Source organism: Microcaecilia unicolor, chromosome 6 (assembly GCF_901765095.1).
Source record: "Microcaecilia unicolor chromosome 6, aMicUni1.1, whole genome shotgun sequence".
Classification (NCBI taxonomy): Eukaryota; Metazoa; Chordata; class Amphibia; order Gymnophiona; family Siphonopidae; genus Microcaecilia; species Microcaecilia unicolor.
This window is the reverse complement of record NC_044036.1, coordinates 42052467-42064495: the sequence shown is the minus strand read 5'-3', so window position 1 is coordinate 42064495 and position 12029 is coordinate 42052467.

Here is a 12029-nt window from a genome sequence, read left to right as displayed (position 1 = left end):
AGGTATGTCACTGCCAGAGGTACAAACTGCGGCAACAGAACGTACTCTTAATGCAAAAACATTACACCAGCCTCAATTCAGGCAGTACTTTTATAGCACAAGTCAGACAGGAGTGATTAAGCAATTACTCTTGGACCATTAAGACACTTTTGACAGCCTGTAAGCTGGGAGTGGAGGGAGTGAAGTCCAAGTGAGTGGGCAGGATGGAGAAAAGGCCCAGAAGGGCTTTGTTTTGAACTACAAGATGCAAGATTTTCGGCATGGGACAAGAGCTCCAGGCCTGGGTGTTATGTCTTATTTAAAAAAAAAAAGATGAAAATCATTAAAACAAAATAAAAATGAATTAAATTCCCTCCCCACCTAGAACATGAAATAATACAAGAAAAAAAAAAGAAAGAAACTGTTGCAAAATCTTCACACTGTTTCATGCACAAATGTTTCCTTTCACTGTTTTATTGTGAATTTTTTTCCCTTTCTAGAGAATACAGAAAATCCACACTCAAAAGACATATTCACCGTGTAATGACTTGAACATCTAAGAAAACGTGTGGAGGTCCTACAAGGTACACCACAATGCTGTTATATGATAATCCCAGTAAAGTGCCATGGATTGTACTTTGTTGTCTGTTGTGAATAAGAAATATTTTTTTTGCATTGGACTTCAAGTTACTGACACCTGTTGTAAACCTGTACCTGAAAAACTCACTTTCCCAGATGCCCTAGGCAGGATATAAAACATAACAACAATTACTATAATATTTAACAACAAGCAAACATAAACACAGTTCAGTCGGCAAAGCCCAACAAATTAGGCAAAGTACAAAAGCAAACTAATAAATCAGATCAAAATAACATTGTCATGCATATAAAATATAAACAAAACAAAATCAGTAAATAACACCGAGTAAATGTACATAGAAGGCACATTTCAGCTCCTACCGCTTTCCTAATCTGATTTCCCTGCTTCTTGAATGTCACTGCCAGCCGCACTCTCCCTACATGATGGCTTTTGCTGAAACTTAAAAAAGAGGAACCTAAGAGACTGCTAATAAAAAAAAAAAATAAACTTACCACCATGATGTTCAAAGGATTTATGTGAGACCTATTCTCCAAAAATGTCCTCTTTGAAAATTTACGAGGGCTGAGTGCCAAAATGTATGCTCAGACTTTCATTAACCCCTCAAATTTAGGAGCAGAAAAAGTGGTTAGTAATAGGGCAGACTTAGGATAGGGAAAAAAAAGTTAGGCATTTAGCAAAACACTCAGGGGTCCTTTTACTAAGCTGCGGTAAAAGGGCCCTGCACTAGTGGCAGGGGCCTGTTTTGCTGTGGCCTTTTTTACCACAGCAGGTAAAAAAAAAGACTGAAAATAGCCATGACCATGCAGTATGTTTTCTCTTACCACGTGGTCATGTGAGGGGGAGCACTTACCACTACCCATTAAGGTGGCGATAAGGGCTCCCACGGTAACCGGGTAGCAAGTGGCACTGCTCAATTACTGGCGGGTTAGCTCCGCACTAAAAAATACAGCCCTATTTTCCCATGTTGGGCTGGCGGTGGCTCCAAATTAGCATACTGTAAGCCCACGTTGGGCTTCCTGCCACTTTATAAAAGGGTCCTTCTGGTAAGCAAGTGAATGGCAGGCCTAAATTTATAAGTATAACTTTTAAGCTCCTAAATTAAGATGATTTTTCAGAAGAAAATAGGGCACAAATTTATTTGTTCAGCATTTTTTTTCCCAATAACAGGCCTCAGGTTTAGAAAAAAAAAAAAGAAAAAAACAGGATCACATATTTATTTTAGTTACATTTGTACCCTGTGCTTTCCCACTCATGGCAGGCTCAATGTGGCTTACATGGGGCAATGGAGAATTAAGTGTAATTAAACTCTGGAATTCGTTGCCAGAGAATGTGGTAAAGGCGGTTAGCTTAGCGGAGTTTAAAAAAGGTTTGGATGCAAATGTTTTGCACATTTTTGGGATCTTGCCGGGTATTTGTGACCTGGATTGGCCACTGTTGGAAACAGGATGCTGGGCTCGATGGACCTTTGGTCTTTCCCAGTATGGCAATACTTATGTACTTATGAAGGGTGAGGCAATACTTTGAGGTGGCAACATTGATAAATACTTAGGGCTACAAAGACTGCAATCTATAGCAAAGATTCTCAATCCAGTCCTCAGGGCACACCCAAACCAGATATCCAGAATGAATATGTATGAGATAAATTTGCATGTACTGCCTCCACTGTATGCAAATCTATGTCACAGGTACACATGGTGGGCATCCTGAGAACCTGGACTGTTTGGATGTGTGTGTGTGTGAGGACCCCTTACACAAAGCAACCGAGACCCCCTAACTGGGTGTTTGGAGGCTCACCTAGCCCAATGGGATTTCTAGGATTGCCACCATTAATATACAGGAGGCAGTTTTGCATACATGGGAGTTTCCAAAGAATGCAATCTCCTGGCTATTCAATTCAGATTTCCTGAAAACCAGCTGTGTGCTTCCCGGATGGGGTTGTTAAAATTACATAACTATCACCCTGTCTATTTTTACTTATGGTAAAAGAATGCTAATTCCTCATAGTCAAGGTGTTTACACTTCTTATCATTTGGCGATGATGTAAGCCACTGTTGCAAGTTTTATGATATAATTCTGTGAGTCACGAAACTGTTTTCAAGGTAGGATTTGGCTTACGAATCTTTGCTCTGTGTAGAAGAGGCATTTAAACGGCCAGGAAATGCGCTCGGCTCAATACAGTAAATACAGGCAGATCTTCACACACACAGTGTGTATCTATGCTCCACCTCCGGGCTCTGGACCACTAGGTCTGTGGATACCTAATTTACGATACCCACCATGATCTGCGTTCGTCCTCACTTTTTCATTTCAATCTCCTGCAGCCAGAAAAAATATAGACTTGCTTTAAATAACTTTTACGTTTTGGAGCCCTTCAAAGGCTTCTTCTGCAAGGAATTGATCTGAAACAACTGCAGACTATTGACAAAAGAAGCACGTTTTGCTGCGCTTGTAGCATGACCTATCGATCTGGATCGGATCAATACATGATGGGAATTCCAGCCAGTTATAAAGTAGCTAGGAGGATTCCACTTTCGGTAAATAAGATTCTTCCCAGCCCACACAAGAGTTTCTGGCAGTTACGTGCCTCTCACGCAATCCTCTTCTCTGCAACTCGGGTCCACCCACCCCCGAAGCAAACAGCCTGAATCTGACGCTGCCGGGTCCTAGTGTCGGCCGTGTTAAAATTGGTTTCTCTGCAAAAGTACAACAGCTGTCAAGTGCTAGGTTTCAGTTTTGTGTAGCTACTGCGTCCCGGTGGCTTTAGGTAGTAAATGAACAAAATCACGTGCCAAACACTTCTTTTAGGTTCTAAACTGGAGATGGAAATCTCAGTTTCTGATACATTTTTTTTTTACCCAGAGCAGCGATTTGTTTCCGTTCCAGCAGTGCAAAACATTGGCATGAAAGAAAGCCGGGGCCGCTGCCCCTGCTGACTGCGCGGCTGCTGCAGAGGCCCCGGGGATACGGGCTGACAGCCGGCTCCCTTAGCTTAGGCAGCCCCTCGCTAGTACTGCAGCTACTTGACTCAAGGGTCTAGGGAGGGGGCAGAGGGGGACACCCCCCCCCCTCCTATCTCATAGCCACTCACTTCGCCTGCTACTGTTGCTGTTCCCCTCCATTCGAGCATTCTGTTGGGTAATGCAAACAAATATTTTGTCCCCACGCCCTTGGAGAAATTCCTCACTACACCACTGACTTCACTTGAGTTGTAGATTGAACTGTGCACTTTTCAGAACCCAAAGAACGCAAGGCCAGGGCCTGCCCAAGGGTATCTGATGCCCTAGCCTAGGTGAACCTTAAGCCACGTGCTTCTCATCCCATGAAGAGCTCAAGGACCTACTCCCCCTTATGGTCCAGCATCTGCCCTTCTCACCCCTCCCCCTCCCCATACTGCCAGCCAGGGCCGATCTTAGCAATTGCAGGGGCCCTGTGCAGACCAGTTCAATGGGCCCCCCCTCAGTCCTTAAAAGGAGGTTAGAGCTCTCAGAACCTCACCACACCCCATACCTTGATGTGCATCCACCACATTTCAGTAGAGATCAGCAGACAGCGGAAGCAATTTTCATATCCCCTCAGCTGCTGAGCCCAGAGCCTCCTTGCTGCTGCATCCCGCCCTTGTGGAAGCAAGAAGTGACATCAAAAGGGGTAGGGTTACCATTTTTTGTCCTTAAAAAAAGAGGACACTTGCCACGACCCATTTCACACCCTCTCCCCGCCCCTTGTCGCCCCTCGCCCCCTGTCACATTTTCCCCTCCCCTTGGTCACCCCCTCACCTCAGCTCCCCTCCCCCCGGCCCCGTCACCACCTCTCCCCTTACTCACTATTTTCCCTGGTGGTCTAGTGACTTCTTCAGAGCAGGAAAGAGCCCCCTCTTTCCTGCCCGGAGCGCTGCTCTGCATCCTGTATGCTGCCTGTGATGGTCTCTGTGAGATTCAAAATGGCCGCCGAGAATTGAAGCGGCCTTGCAAGCAGGGCCGTGCCTAGGGTCTCTGGCGCCCCCCTGCAGACTATCAGTTGGCGCCCCCCCCCCCCCCCGTGAAAATGATCACGCCCCCCCCATGAAAATGATCGCTCACCACTTGCCACACTGAAAGGAATTGTCAGCAATATTCTTAGAAACAAATTGCAAAATAAGATAGCAGATGTAAATTCTCAAAGTGGATATATTCCAAACGCTAAAATGAAAATAAAATAATTTTTTTCTACCTTTGTTGTCTGGTGACTTTCTTTTTTCAATCATGCTGGTCCAGTATCTGATTCTGCTGCTATCTGTCCTCTTAATTCCATTTCCAGGGCTTCCTTTCCATTTATTTCTTTACTTTTCTCCTTTCTTCTTCATTTCTTGCTCTATATCCATTTCCAGCAATTTCTCCTCTCTCCCTGGGTCCTGCCCTCCCAACCATGTCTATTCTTGTCCCTCTCTGCCCTTCCCTCCTCCATCCATAGCCAGCAATCCTCTCTCCCCTCCCCTTCCAGCAATTTGTCCTCTCCCTGGGCCCCCATGTCCATCCATGTCCCTCTCTGCCCTTCCCTCCGCGCCCTGGGGCCTTTAAATCTTTTACTTCCGGTCGCAGCAGCGTCAGTGAAAGCGGAGCGCTGCCGACGTCTCCCTTCCCTTTGCGCTCTTGGTTCCCTCAGTGTCCGCCTTCTTCTGATGTCAGAAGAAGGCGGGACACTGAGGGAACCAACGAGTGCAAGGGAAGGGAGACGTCGGCAGCAGTGGCGTAGCTAGGGTAGTTGACACCCGGGGCCGGTCATTTTTTTACCACCCCCCCCCCCCAAATCCAGTACTAGGCATACCGAGAATACAAAACACTCACAACCTATAGAGCAATTTTACCATACCATAAGCAGTCGTTTCTATGAGTCACACAAGGAAAAGGAAAGCATCTTAAGCACTACAGTGAGCACTAGAACATCAATTCACCTATTGTAAAACGAAACCAGACAGAATAGTACAGATCGTAGATCCTGCACAGTCAATGCCAACTGAAAGCCATGTCTTTCTCACAAACACAGATACACCCTAATCCACTATAGAATAAGTAATCATAAACTTTCTATTTAGACAAAAATTAACTGAACCCCCGATGCCAGACTCTGCATACAATGCAACACCACAGAAACAGAAAATGTCTCCTAGTACTGTGCAAAATATAAAGACAGCAGATGTAAATTTGAAAAAAACTAACAAATACCAATCACCACTTTACAAATTAACAAATAGAAATAAAACAAATACAGAAAATAAAATAATACCATTTTATTGGACTAATACATTTAGCTTCCAGAGGCCAAAATCTCCTTCCTCAGGTCAATACAGTATAGTTCTGTTACAGTATCCTATCCTGATCTGAGGAAGGGGGTTTTGTTCTCTGAAAGTTAAGTCAAAATGTATTAAAATTAGTCCAATAAAAAGATTACCTTATTTACATGTTCTATTTATAAACATTTATTAACACAGCTAAATACTATATCCTAAAGCAAAATAATAAAAATATATATTTAGTTTGTTGTCTTTGGTTTCTGCTTTCCTCATCTTCTTTTCACCGTCTTCCTTCCATCCAGCATCTGTCTTCGCTCTCTCTCTGCCATCCAGTGTCTGCCCTCTCTGTCCCTTTCATCCACATCTGCCCTCTATTTCTGCCCCTTCCATCCACCATCTGCCCCAGTCTGCCATCTCTCTCTCCCCTTCCATCCACCATCTGCCCTCTCTCTCTCCTTTCCCTCCAGCATTTGCCCTCTATCTCTGCCCCTTCCATCCACTGTCTGCTCTTTCACTCCCTTCTATCCACTGTCTGCCCTTTCTCTCTGCTCCTTCGATTCACCATTTGCCTTCTCTCTTTCCCCCTCCCATCCATTCAGGGTCTGCCCTCCCTCTCACTCCCCATTCCATCCAGGATCTATCCCCCCTCTCTCAATGCCCCCTCTTTTCGGCTCCCAGTTCCCACCTGCGGCTGCCCCTAGTTCCAGATCCATTGATTCTCCCATCCACCCCTGCCCCAGGCATGACCCCATTCTCCCTCCTGCTCACTTTTTAGACCCCAGTTCCAGATCCATGCCCCTTCTCCCATCTGTCTCCCACCCAGTCCCTTCTGCCCATCCAAGTCCCCCTCACCCCATCTGTCTTCCACCCAGTCCCTTCTGCCCATCCCCCTCACCCCATCTGTCTCCCACCCAGTCCCTTCTGCCCATCCGAGTCCCCCTCACCCCATCTGTCTCCCACCCAGTCCCTTCTGTTATCCAAGTGCCCCCACCCTCACCCCATCTGTCTCCCACCCAGTCCCTTCTGCCCATCCAAGTCCCCCTCACCCCATCTGTCTTCCACCCAGTCCCTTCTGCCCATCCGAGTCCCCCTCACCCCATCTGTCTCCCACCCAGTCCCTTCTGCTATCCAAGTGCCCCCACCCTCACCCCATCTGTCTCCCACCCAGTCCCTTCTGCCCATCCGAGTCCCCCTCACCCCATCTGTCTCCCACCCAGTCCCTTCTGCTATCCGAGTCCCCCCCCCCCACCTTCACGGTCACCCCATCTGTCCCCCACCCTCACCTTGCCTCGTCTTCTCCCTGCCACCCAGTCTTTAAAAATAAATTGCCGACGCGAATAGCAAGCACAGCACCTCGTGTGCAAGTAAAAGAAGCGGATCCGATCATCTCATTGGGCCTTCCTTCACTGTCCCGCCCTAGAGGAAATAGGAAGTTGCGTCAGAGGAGGGCGGGACAGTGAGGGAAGGCCCAATGAGATGATCGGATCCGCTTCTTTTACTTGCACACGAGGTGCTGTGCTTGCTATTCGCGTCGGCAATTTATTTTTAAAGGGCTGGTGCGGGGGGGGGGGGTGCCAGGAAGAAGAGCAGCGGGAGCGGCGGCACCCCCCTTTCTGATGACACCCGGGGCGGACCGCCCCCACCGCCCCGCCCTTGCTGGTCGGCAGCGCTTTCACTGACGCTGCTGCGACCCAAGTAAAAGATTTAAAGGCCTTGGCAGCGCGGGGCGAGGGTAAGCACCGCGGCGGCGCCCTCCAGAGGTGGGCGCCCCCCTGCGGCGCTTACCTCGCTTACCGCATCGGCACGGCCCTGCTTGCAAGACTGCAATTCTCAGTGGCCATTTTGAATCTCGCCGAGACCATCACAGGCAGCATACAGGATGCAGAGCAGTGCGCCGGGCAAGAAAGAGGGGGCTCTTTCCTGCCCCGAAGTCACTAGACCACCAGGGAAGATTGTGAGTAAGGGGAGGGGAGGTCCACCGCCCACACGCACGTCAGCCCGTCCATTTGTCCAGAAATCCGGACAAATGGGCAGGCTGGCCAAAACCCATCCGGACGCCCGGACATGTCCTCAAAAAGAGGACATGTCCGGGTAAATCCGGACATATGGTAACCCTAAAAAGGGGCAGGATGCATCAGCCAGGAGGCTCTGGGCTCAGCAGCTGACAGGATATGAAAATCGCTGCCTGATGCTCTCCACTGAAATGTGGATGCACATTAAGGTGCAGGACCCTGTCACCCCTGCCCAAGACCGGCCCTGCTGCCAGCACACCCACTTTCCCCTCTCTATCTCATCCTCGTGGCCAACAACACTTTCCCAACCCCCCCCCCCCCCGCCCCCAGGTGACCAGCATCTCCCCTTCCCCCCTAACCTCTCTCCAGTTCAGCATCTCCCTAACCTCACTGTGGTCAAGCATCTCCCCACCCCTCTCATGTCCAGAGCTATTCTTCCCTGCTAGTGTAGTAGTGTAGGACACTCCCACCCTATCCCAGTGACTGATAGGTAGATGAACACCAGGGAAATGTGAGCACATTCTAGTGTATCACATAGCAACAGAATCAGTATTTTGCACAGAGATTATGCCAAATTTCATAGGACTTCTGGTGCAGACCCTGTACCATTTTGACAGCCTATCTCTAGACCACTTCCACTCCACCTATATCCTGTCATGGATTTTTAGAACTCAGATCTGTTCTAGAAACTGAGTAAATAAAGAACTTACAGCATTGTCTGATGAGTGGGGAACAGAAAAATGCACCTTTGCCACAAAAAAAGTAGTAGAGAGCCACACAGGTCTTAAGACGGAAATGAGCAACATCCTTCCTGCTTTGGGGTTTGTTCAGGAAGAAAGAAGCAGCAGCAGCAGCACAATCCTTACTGCTTCAAACTTAAACACCCAACAAACAAAAGCAGTTTCAGAGCCCATGAGTGCTCATTTAGTTCCTGAAAGATGTGCTTTTAATTGCAGAGGATACACAAAGGTTTGATTACATGTGGGTTGGAGGAGAAATCACTTCTTTAAAAAAATATATATATATATCAAATATTTTGGGGAACAAAAAGCCCAAATATTTAATCATTATAATGTAGTTTTGCGTAGTTTATTCATTGCTTTGATATATACCACCTTTCTTATTAGGTATGATGATAAAAGGCATTTACAGTCTTACAAACAAACAAACAGTTAAAGTAGTACAAAACAAGGTAATAAGTGGGTAAAGTATGCATTTATTTGTGTGGATTTTGCTCACACCTTTTTTTTTTTTTTCAGTAGTAGCTCAAGGTGAGTTTGAATCAGCTACACTGGGCATTTCTCTGTCACTGGAGGGGGGGGGGGGGGCCTCACAATCTAATTTTATACCTGAGGCAATTAGATTAAGTGACTTGCCCAAGATCACAAGGAGAGAGGCACTCGGTTCTGTTGACAAATCTCTCTTGTCTGTCCCCTTCTCCTCTACTGCTAATTCCAGACTCCGTTCCTTCTATCTCGCTGCACCACACGCCTGGAATAGACTTCCCGAGCATGTACGTCTAGCCCCGTCTTTGGCCATTTTCAAGTCCAAGCTAAAAGCCCACCTCTTTGGCACAGCTTTTGAGTCCTAACCACTGCTCACTTGCCTGTACCTTTTATCCCCTCCTCTTTACCGCTTTTCTACAGTTTTTGCAACCACATCCAAAGCGATTTACCTGGGGCAACAGAGGTTAAGTGACTTTACCCATTGTCACAAGGAGCTGCAGCGGGAATCGATCCCAGTTCCCCAGGACCAAAGTCCGCTGCACTAATCACTAGGCTACTCCTCCACTCCTTACCCCTTACTTGTTCTGTCTGTTACCTGTCTTATTTAGATTGTGAGCTCTTTGAGCAGGGACTGACTTTATGTGTATAGTGTACAGTGCTGCATATGCCTTGTAGCGCTATAGAAATGTTAAGTAGTAGTAGTAGTGAGATTTTGAACTGGCCACCTCAGCATAGGAAGGCTGGTACCCACTCCATAGCATGTGGAATTCTTTCCAGCCCCTCTGCAGAGGGGGGTGTGGGTGTCTGTGTTTGAGTAGAGCAATTGAGGAGGGTAGTTTCTCAGAATGGAGGCAGTCTGCAAGGTGGTAGGGAAGTTGAAAGGGTAGCTTTTGGGAATGGGGCAGTTTCAGGGGATAATTTTGAGGGCTGGGTAGTTTGCACTGTGGTGGGGTAGTTATGAGGGTATTTGGGGTAGGGAAGTTGTGGGGGGTCTCCTTCCACAGAAATGCATTGGCCTCTATTATTTTTTTTTGGGAGGGGGAGCTTATTCCTCTGGAGCCCCTTGGCCATTTTCAAACTCAATGGGCCCGTTGTTCAGCCAGCAGCAATCAGCGTTTTGCTGACTGCCACCAAGATTAAACCTGGAAATTCATTGCCAGGCCATGCAGGGCTGGCCCAAGGCAAGATGCCGCCTGAGACAGAGCTTACATGATGCCACCCCTCCGGGCATTTTACCTCATCATGGTGACATTCCAAGCTCGGCAGCTGCAGCAATTCCCGTACGCTGCTCTGCCGCCGCTGGCACCCACCTCTTCCCTTTACTGCGACTGCCTGAGCAAAACAGGAAGTTACTTCAGGCGGCCGCAGTAAAGGGAAGAGGCAAGTGCTGGTGCCGGTAGGGCAGCGAATAGGAATCGCTGCCAGGTTTGGAAAGTCACCATGACGAGGTAAAATGCTGTGAAGCTCCCCCGCCCAAGATGCCGCTCCTACTACTAATTCTACTTTAACATCAACAAAATTCGCCCCTTCCTCTCTGAGCACACCACCCGAACTCTCATCCACGCTCTCATTACCTCTCGCCTTGACTACTGCAACCTACTCCTCACTTGGCTCCCACTTAACCACCTATCCCCCCTTCAATCCGTTCAGAACTCTGCTGCACGTCTTATATACCACCAAAACCGGTATACTCATATCACCCCTCTCCTCAGGTCACTTCACTGGCTTCCGATCAGATACCGCATTCAGTTCAAGCTTCTACTTCTTACCTACAAATGCACTCTGTCTGCAGCCCCTCACTACCTCTCTACCCTCATCTCCCCTGACGTTCCCACCCGTAACCTCCACTCACAGGACAAATCCCTCCTCTCAGTACCCTTCTCCACCACCGCCAATTCCAGACTCCACCCATTCTGCCTCGCCTCACCCTATGCCTGGAATAGACTTCCTGAGCCCCTGCGCCAAGCCCCCTCCCTACCCATCTTCAAAGCCTTACTCAAAGCCCAGCTCTTCAATGTTGCTTTCGACACCTAACCTCTATACCTTCAAGTAACCTAGACTACCCCAATTTAATGACCCCTACTTAACTAACTGTATATTTGTCCTTTAGATTGTAAGCTCATTGAGCAGGGACTGTCTTTCTATGTTAAATTGTACAGCGCTGCGTAACCCTAGTAGCGCTTTAGAAATGTTAAATAGTAGTAGTACTAATTAGCTTGCCTCTATATGACTTTCTATACAGAGTTATTATATGCTGGTTTGTAAACTTTTTGTATGTTATTTGTGCATGTTGTACACCACACCAAACCCTGTAAAGGGGAGATAGCGGTTAGTAAGAATGATTTTGATTTGATTTTTATGTTTTTATGACCTCGTTGGCTGAGAGAACAGAGGAATCAGGTTTACTAAATACAAAGGTTGTCCGATGCAAAAACCTTTATGAGCAAGAAGTAGAATCTTAAAATGAACATGATAAACAACTGGAAGCCAGTGTTCGGCAATAAGCAGAGGGGTGACTGTCTGACACGATCATATCTTTTTGGCCAAATTCAGTAATTTAACTGTTGTGCTTTGAATATTTTGCAGATATTTCAAGGTAACAAATTTAAGCCCACAACAAAGAATGTAACCGTAGTCCAGCTGGCTAATAACCAAACAATGCATCAGAGTCTTTCATGCTCTCTTGTCCAGACATGAAGGAACAGGACACAGCTGTCACAGAGAAAAGAAACTGTCTTTGATAACAAGATACCTGGTGCTCAAAGGAGAGGGGTAGGTAGAGTCAAGCTAACAGTTCAGACAGTCTGCCAGAGTGGGCAAGATTTCTGGTTTCTCAGAATGACCTGTAATTTCATTTATTAGTTCTTTTAACCCACATTATCCAAGCAATCCTTCAGGTCAATGTGGCTTTGTGTACAACAGGGACGATTACATAAAAGAGTAGA